This window comes from Mustela nivalis, assembly GCF_964662115.1.
Source record: "Mustela nivalis genome assembly, chromosome: 7".
NCBI lineage: Eukaryota > Metazoa > Chordata > Mammalia > Carnivora > Mustelidae > Mustela > Mustela nivalis.
Window position 1 is genome coordinate 147,298,180 of NC_139026.1, and position 7,856 is coordinate 147,306,035.

The following is a 7,856-nucleotide window of genomic DNA, read 5'->3' on the forward strand; positions in this document are numbered from 1 at the left end:
CTCCTCCAGGAAGTTCTTTACTCAGTGGAATTAAATGACGATTATACTTCTCATGGAATGGTAGAGTTAAACATCTGTCTGAGGGGAAACATGCATAAGGACTTGAAAGCTAACAGAAGAAGGTGGCTTGTGCTCTCTTGATACTTTGGAATCTTCCCTGTGATAGGGATAAATCATAATGAAAATGCAACATCTCCCAATTTATGGGATGGAGTGAAAGCAATTCCTAGATAAAAATTTATAGTTGTAAACATCTACCTTAAAATTATGAGAAAGATCTCAAAGCAATAACCTAACTGTTCACCTTTAAGACTTAGCTAGTAGAAGCAAGGGATCACTATACCAGAAATGAAGAATGTCTTTTGACTGCCTAACCAACAGACTGAACTGAGCTAAGGAGAGAATCAGTGAGTTAGAAGAATGGTTAATAGAAAATTTCAAAACTGGGGTGCAAAAACTAAAGAATTAAAAAGACAGAAGAGAATATCCAAGAGCCATGGGACAATTTCAAAAGGTATAATATATGCCCAGTGGAAATACCAGAAAAAGAAGAGAAAAAGAAGTCAAATATTTTATGGTAATTATTTCAAAGTTGAGAATTCTCCAGATTTAGTGATAGTCCCTGTATTAGTTTGGTAGGTCTACCATAACAAAGTTCTGCAAATTGTATGATTTAGGCAATGAAAATATATTGTGTAGTTTCCGAGTCTAGAAGTATACGATCAAAGTGTCAGAAGAATGGGTTCCGTTGTGAAGGGCATGAGAAGAAAAATCTGTTCCAAGCCTTTCCTGTGGCTTCTGGTGGTTTTCTGGCAACCTTTGTGATGCCTTCCTGCAGAAGCATTGTTTGAATGTCTGCGGCCGTCTTCACACTGTGTTCTCCCTCTCTGTCTCTATACCAAGATCTTCTCCTTTTATTTCATTATGCTATCTTTAAAAAAAAAAAAGATTTTATTTATTTATCTGAGAGAGGGAGAGTGAGCATGAGAGAGAGAGAAGGCAAGCACGAGAGAGGGAGAATGAGCACGGGTGGTGGCGAGGTAGGCAGAGCGAGAGGGATGAGCCGACTCTCCACTGATCAGGGAGTCCGACTTGGGATCATGATGTGAGGTTTAACCGACTGAGCCATCCAGGCTTCCCAACATTTTCTCCTTTTAAAAAGGACACCCAGTATGGGGCGCCTAGGTGGCTGAGTTGGTTAAGCCCAACTTTTGATTTTGATTTCAGCAAAGGCCATGATCTCAGGGTTGTGAGGTCCAGCCCCACACCAGTGTGGAACCTGCTTAAGATTCTCTCTCTCCCTTTCCCTCCGCCCTTCCCCCTGCTAAATGTATGTGTGTATATATATACACACACACAATATGTACATATTTATTTATTTTACTTCAGTACATCTGTCTGCTCTAGGAAAGATGTTAGGGTTTGAAGCCAACAGTCAAGAAAGAATTCTCGAGACATCACTGGTGCAAAAAGGTGATTTAAAAAAAATATTTTATTTATTTATTTGACAAACAGAGATAACAAGTAGGCAGAGAGGCAGGTGGGGGTGGTGGGGGAGGGGGAAGCAGGCTCCCCGCCAAGCAGAGACCCCCATGTGGGGCTCGATCCAAGGACCTGAGGTCATGACCTGAGCCAAAGGCAGAGGCTTAACCCACGGAGCCACCCAGGCACCCCACAATAAGGTGATTTTATTAAAATGTGGCAACATGACTCGTGGGTAGAAAGAGCTGTGGTGGGGTTGTGAGGAGTGGTGATTATATACTGTGGGGTTGGGGAGGTAAGGAAAAGAGAAGTTGTTTTAAAAAAATTTTTTTTAAATTTATTTAACAGATCACAAGTAGGCAGAGAGGCAGGCAGTGAGAGGAGGAAGCAGGCTCCCAGCTGAGCAGAGGCCTCAATCCACTGAGTCACCCAGGCGCCCAGAAAAGGGAAGTTTTCAAAGAACTTTCATGTATTAAAGAAGACACACAGGATCCTGGAGACTTTGCTGTTTGTCAAGTTAAGGTTGTTTTTCCTTCTAGTGAGGCATTAACTGCAAGGGAGTTGGGAGCTTCCTGGAGGAAAATGACATTTCTCCTATCACCCGTCCTTATCAACGGGCTGTAGGTTTAAAAGGAATTCAATTGTACATTGCCTTCTGCCTCAGCTTCCCTCAGTTTTATGGAGGGAGGGTGATAGGATAACTCAAGAAATTGAGGTATGGGTCTTTGAAAGTTGGGCTATTGATAAGAAAGCTTCTTTCTTGTGAATCACCAGGACATTTGTAAACTGAGGGAGACTCAGGTCTTGCAGGATTGTGATTTCTGCAAGTTAAGTATTTGTTTGTCCTTTAGGGCAGCTGGGAGTGCTTGAGGAAGGTCACAAATATCCCATGGTGGGGAGTGGGTGGTGTAGGGTGCCAGCTTCTGCTTTGTCCTCAGGGAGTCTTCTGCTCCCTCACCACATCCTGTCTCTTTCCATCCGGAATGTGCGAGCTGAGCTATCAGGATTGACAATCCCTGAGACTCCCCGTGCACGGTGTCCTCACTGGGAGGAGCATGGGTGGGGGAAACAAGACAGTGGGTGGGTCGGGTCTCAGGGGAGATCCAGAACAGCTCTGTCCCTGTTCCTTCTCTGTCCCTGGAGAGGAAAATCTCAGAACAGCGAGAGGAGAACTAGCAGGAGGAAGGGAAGAGGTCCCCGGATGGCTAATTGGTCTGCTGTTTTTTCCCTTATTTAAGGGTTCATTTTATTCATGTGTATATTTACTACAAAATCATCCATTTCCTCTAGGTTTTCAGTCTGATGCAATAGGTTTCTCTTATTTGACCTTTGATTTCTGCTCTTTTAAAATTTTTCTTCAGAATTGTCACTGATGGGCCGGCTGGGAAACCCGGGCTCCAAAATGGCGGGTCTTCCCGCCAACCCTCTCCAAAATGGCGGATCTTCCTGCCAGCCCTCTCCAAGATGGCGGATCTTCCTGCCAGCCCTCTCCAAGATGGCGGACTTTCCCGCCACCCTCACTGGGGCCTCCAGGTCACCGTCAGGAGACTGAAACTCTCTGCCCAGGAGCTTCCGAATTGAGAACTGCCCATCAAGACCACCCTTGCCCCATACCCTCCGATCACTGCATACCCAATGGGCGAAAGGCTATGCCCCACCTCAACCTGATAAAAGCCCCCACCAACTCCCTCCCAGTGCGACTCCCCCAACTCACTATCCCCCCCGCACCCCTTTCTGTGAGTCGCGGAACCCCCCCGAGGGTGCTTGCAATAAAGTTCATCTACCGGATCCAATGCCTCCTAGCCTCATTTCTTACCATTGCCGGCGGGAGCAACTTTACAGTCACAGTTCATAAATAAATATTGATAAGTTATTTTTAGTTAAAGTCCATTTTTAAAAAAAAAATTAATTTATTTATTTGACAGAGAGAGAGATCACAAGTAGGCAGAGAGGCAGGCAGAGAGAGAGGAGGAAGCAGGCTCCCCGCTGAGCAGAGAGCCCGATGTGGGACTCGATCCCAGGATCCTTAGATCATGACCTGAGCGGAAGGCAGAGGCTTAACCCACTGAGCCTCCCAGGTGCCCCTAAAGTTCATATTTTATTCCGTTTCCTCTACTCTTTCTTTTCCTGCTCCAGGATCCCATGCAGTGCGCTCCATGACATGCAGTCATCATGTCTCTTTAGGCTCTCCTTGGCTAGGACAGTCCCTTATACTTGTCTTATTTCAGTGTCCTTGATAGTGTAGAGGAGTGGTCACATGTTTTGTAGAAAGTCCTGCATTTGGATTTATGGCGCGTCTTCCTCATGATTAGACTGGGGTTATGGGTTTTGATAACCTGCCATCACTTTATATCATTACTTTATATCTCTCATCACTTTATATCAAGGGAACGTGGCCTGGAGGGCATTTGACACTTTTTTTTTTCCAGAATTTTTTAACAGCTTTATTGAGATGTAATTCACATATCATACAATTCATTCATTTAAAGTATGCAATTCAATGGATTTTAGTATATTCACAAATATGTGCAAACACCGAGATCAATTTTTGAATATTTTTAATACCAAAAAAAAAACAAACCCAAAACCCTGTACACGTTAGCTATCAAGCCCCATTCCTCCTCCCTCCCCAGCCCTAAGAAACTACTAATTTACTTTCTATCTACATAGGTTTATGTACTAGAGTTTCATATGATTGGAATCATGATAAATGGACTTCGCGACTGTTTTTTTCCCACTTAATATAGTGTTTTTGTGGTTCATCCAAGATGTAGCATGTATTGGTAGTTCATTCCTTTTTGTGCTTAAATAATATTCCTTTGCTTGGATATACATTTCATTTACCTATTCATCCACTGATAAACATTTGGGTTGTTTCCACTTTTTGGATACTATGATTAATGTTGCTATAAACATTCATGTACAAGTTTTTGTGTAGACATATGTTTTCATTCCTCTAGTACATATCTAGAGTGGAGTTGCTGAATCCTATGAAAACTCAATCTTTAATTTTTAATTGAGGAATTGCTAGACTGTTCTCCAAAGCAGCTGCACAATTTTACATTCCCAGGGTAAGAGGCTCTGATTTCCCTACACCTTCATCAAAATTTGTTATTATCTGATTTTTTAATGTTACCATCCTAGTGGGTATGAAACAATATTGTTTGTTTTAACATTGGTCGCCTGGCTCGTTAGTCAGACTTTCCCACCATGAAGTTACTCTTCCTAATGAGTGTACGGTGTGTCTTCTTCTTCTTCTTTTTTTTTTTTTTAAAGATTTTATTTATTTATTTGACAGAGAGAAATTACAAGTACACTGAGAGGCAGGCAGAGAGAGAGAAGGAAGCAGGCTCCCTGCTGAGCAGAGAGCCCGATGCGGGACTCGATCCCAGGACCCTGAGATCATGACCTGAGCCGAAGGCAGCGGCTCAACCCACTGAGCCACCCAGGCACCCCACGGTGTGTCTTCTTGAGCAGGAAGACACAGTGCTGAGCCCACACTGTGGGAGAGGGAGTTATCTCCCCCTCCCTGACGGAGAGCTGAGTGTCTACATCTGTTATTTGGAATTCTGCGTAGGACAGGTCTTTTCAACCCCATTTCTAAAACAAACAAACAAAACAAAAACCAACCAACCAACCAACCAAACAAACAAACACCTATGTAATTTGTTAAAAATGCAACTGAGTCATTTAAAAGATTACATGGCTTTATTGAACAATTTATGAATCAGCAGGATCCCACCTAGCAAATAAAAAAGGGCTCCCAAGGGCCTGGGTGGCTCAGTGGTTAAAACCTCTTACTTCGGCTCAGATCATGATCCCAGGGTCCTGGGATCGAGTCCCACATTGGGCTCTCTGCTCAGCAGGGAGCCTGCTTCCCTCTCTCTCTGCCTGCTTCTCTACCTCCTTGTCATCTCTCTCTGTCAAATAAATAAATAAAATCTTAAAAAAAAAAAAAGAGCTCCCTTGAGCTTCAGGGAAGGAAAAGTTTTTAAAGGGAGACAGGGAATTGAACAAAGGAAATTGTTAGCCAAGGAAGCATTGTTTTTGGCAAGGTCACCCTCCTCAGGGGACCAGAAGGGGCCATTCAATATATTTTCCAGGTTGACTGCTTAAATGTTACACAGGGTATGTGTGTGTGAAACTGGAGTTAGATTATTTAGTTAAGTCTTGGTTTGCTGGCTTCGGTCTCTTAACACAAGGAACTCCATTTTGGGCTTATGGTTCCTTTTAACTAAATCAAAAATTTTTTTTAACCACGGTGGATACCAGTGTAGTTATTTTAGGCCTCTGGTTTTCTCTGCTACCTCAGTGTGTGGCCCCTAGTTCATTCCTGCTTTGGCGTTTGAGAGCACTCTCCATTGGCTCCTGTTTTCCTTTGACATATTTCTATCTTTATGGTTTTTTTTTCTTGATACCTCCTTACTTTCTGTTACTTCCAGATTATCCTGCTTCCTGTATTTACTGTCTGAGTCATAGTGTCAGCAATTTCTTCAAAGAGCCCTGGTTCCTTTTGTTAGAGAATGGTTTAAAGTCTTGGTGTAGGAACTGCATGTGCTCAGTTACAGATACTGTGTCTTTAAAACTGTTAGCTACCATCCTGATAAGAAAGAACTTTGTAAAATACTGTTCCCTCTACTCTATTAGGCTCTTGGCCGAGACCCCTCCTTGCAACATCAGATTAGCAGGAGAAAAACAAACAGAAGCTTAATTTTATGTATATGTCCTGTAAACACAGGAGAGACTCAGGAGCGCTGAATAACTTCCCCCAAATAACTCAGCCATCACCCTACATGCCATTTTGGTTAAAGTCAAAAAGAATTCAGGGGGAGCCCAGTAGAATAGGGCATGGTTGTTATGCAGATTTAAGTCTGCGCCTTCTCCTTTGGTAAGAATTCTTGAGATTTAGTCCTTCTGTTCTGGGGACACCTCACAAATGGAGCTTTCCTTTACAAATATACACTTGGCTCACGAAAGGGCATTTTCTACTCAGTTTTTGGAGATTCTCCTGTGTCTGCTGTTTCTTAAAATAATCCTTGTGCCAAAGAGGAGTATTTTGGGGTGACTTATACTGCTTCCCTCACATGGATTCACCTTGTTTGCTTACAGATCCTTCTACTGAAGGACATTCTGATTTCTTTAAGTTTTTAAACACCATGAATGGAGATGCTATGCAAAACTCTGTGTGAGTTTTTGTTTGGAAACAGTTTCTTAAATACTGTAAGTCTGGTTTTTGGATCCTAAGTTGGGACTCATTTAGGGACTTTGGAAAAACCTGCTGAACTGTAATAGTGGCCATGTATGTGATGTGGTTTTAGAATACAAGTGAGGTTCAGTGGGGTGAGGTCTGGAGCTGACAACGAAGAAAGAATTCTTGGGATGTCCTTGGTGCAAAATGGTGGTTTGGCAAAATGGTGATTTATTAAAGCAGGGGAACAGCGCCTGTGGGCAGAAAGCGGCTGCAGACCCCTGGGTTGTGAGCGGTGGTTGATTTTATACTATGGGGTTGGGGACTTTGGAAAAACTTTCATATGCTAAAGAGGACCTACCAGATACTGTAGGGCCTGCCATTGTCAAGTTAAGGTTGTTTACGCCCCTGGCAAGGCATTAACTTTAAGACAGTTGTGAGATTACTGGAAGAATGTCACACGTGTCCCACCCAGGAATGGGGGTGGGGGAGTGTCAGCTGCTGGTTTGTCCTCAGTTTGCCTTCTGTTCCCTCAGCAGGTGCATTCCCCCAACATGAAGGAGACCCCTGTCATCCCTGGCCCTCCAGCAACTGTCATCCTCGTTTTTTGGGGAGTTTAGCATTTCTAACTGGTGTGCCGTGCGATGTCAGTGTTGTTTAAATATGTAATTTCTTAATAACAGAGGATATTGAATAGATTTTTTATTCCTATTTACTACCTGTACATCTTTGTCCAGGTGTCTGTTGAGATTCTTACCCATTTTCACCTAGGTTGTTTTCTCATTGTTTAGTTCTGAGAGTTTTGGATATAGTTTGGATACAAAGGCTTGTTCAGATGCGTGTTTTGCGGACGTTCTCTCCGTTTGCGGGGGCTCGTCTTGCGGGTCTTTCACAGCGCAGAAGTCTTAGTTTTACAGAGGACACGGTATCAGCTTTTCTCCTTTGTTCGTAGTGTTGTGTGTTAAAACTTAACACCAAAGCCAAGCCATGTGGATTTTCTTAACACCAAGCCATGTGGATTTTCTTTCCTGCCTTAACCTTCTGGGTATTTTGATGGTTTTACATTCTAAATTTATCTACAGTTTTGAGTTAATTTTGGTGAAGTTGCAAACTTTGTGCCCACATTTCATTCCATATGGTTTCCAATGAATTATTTCTTAACTATTTCTGGAGAAGTCAGGGGATA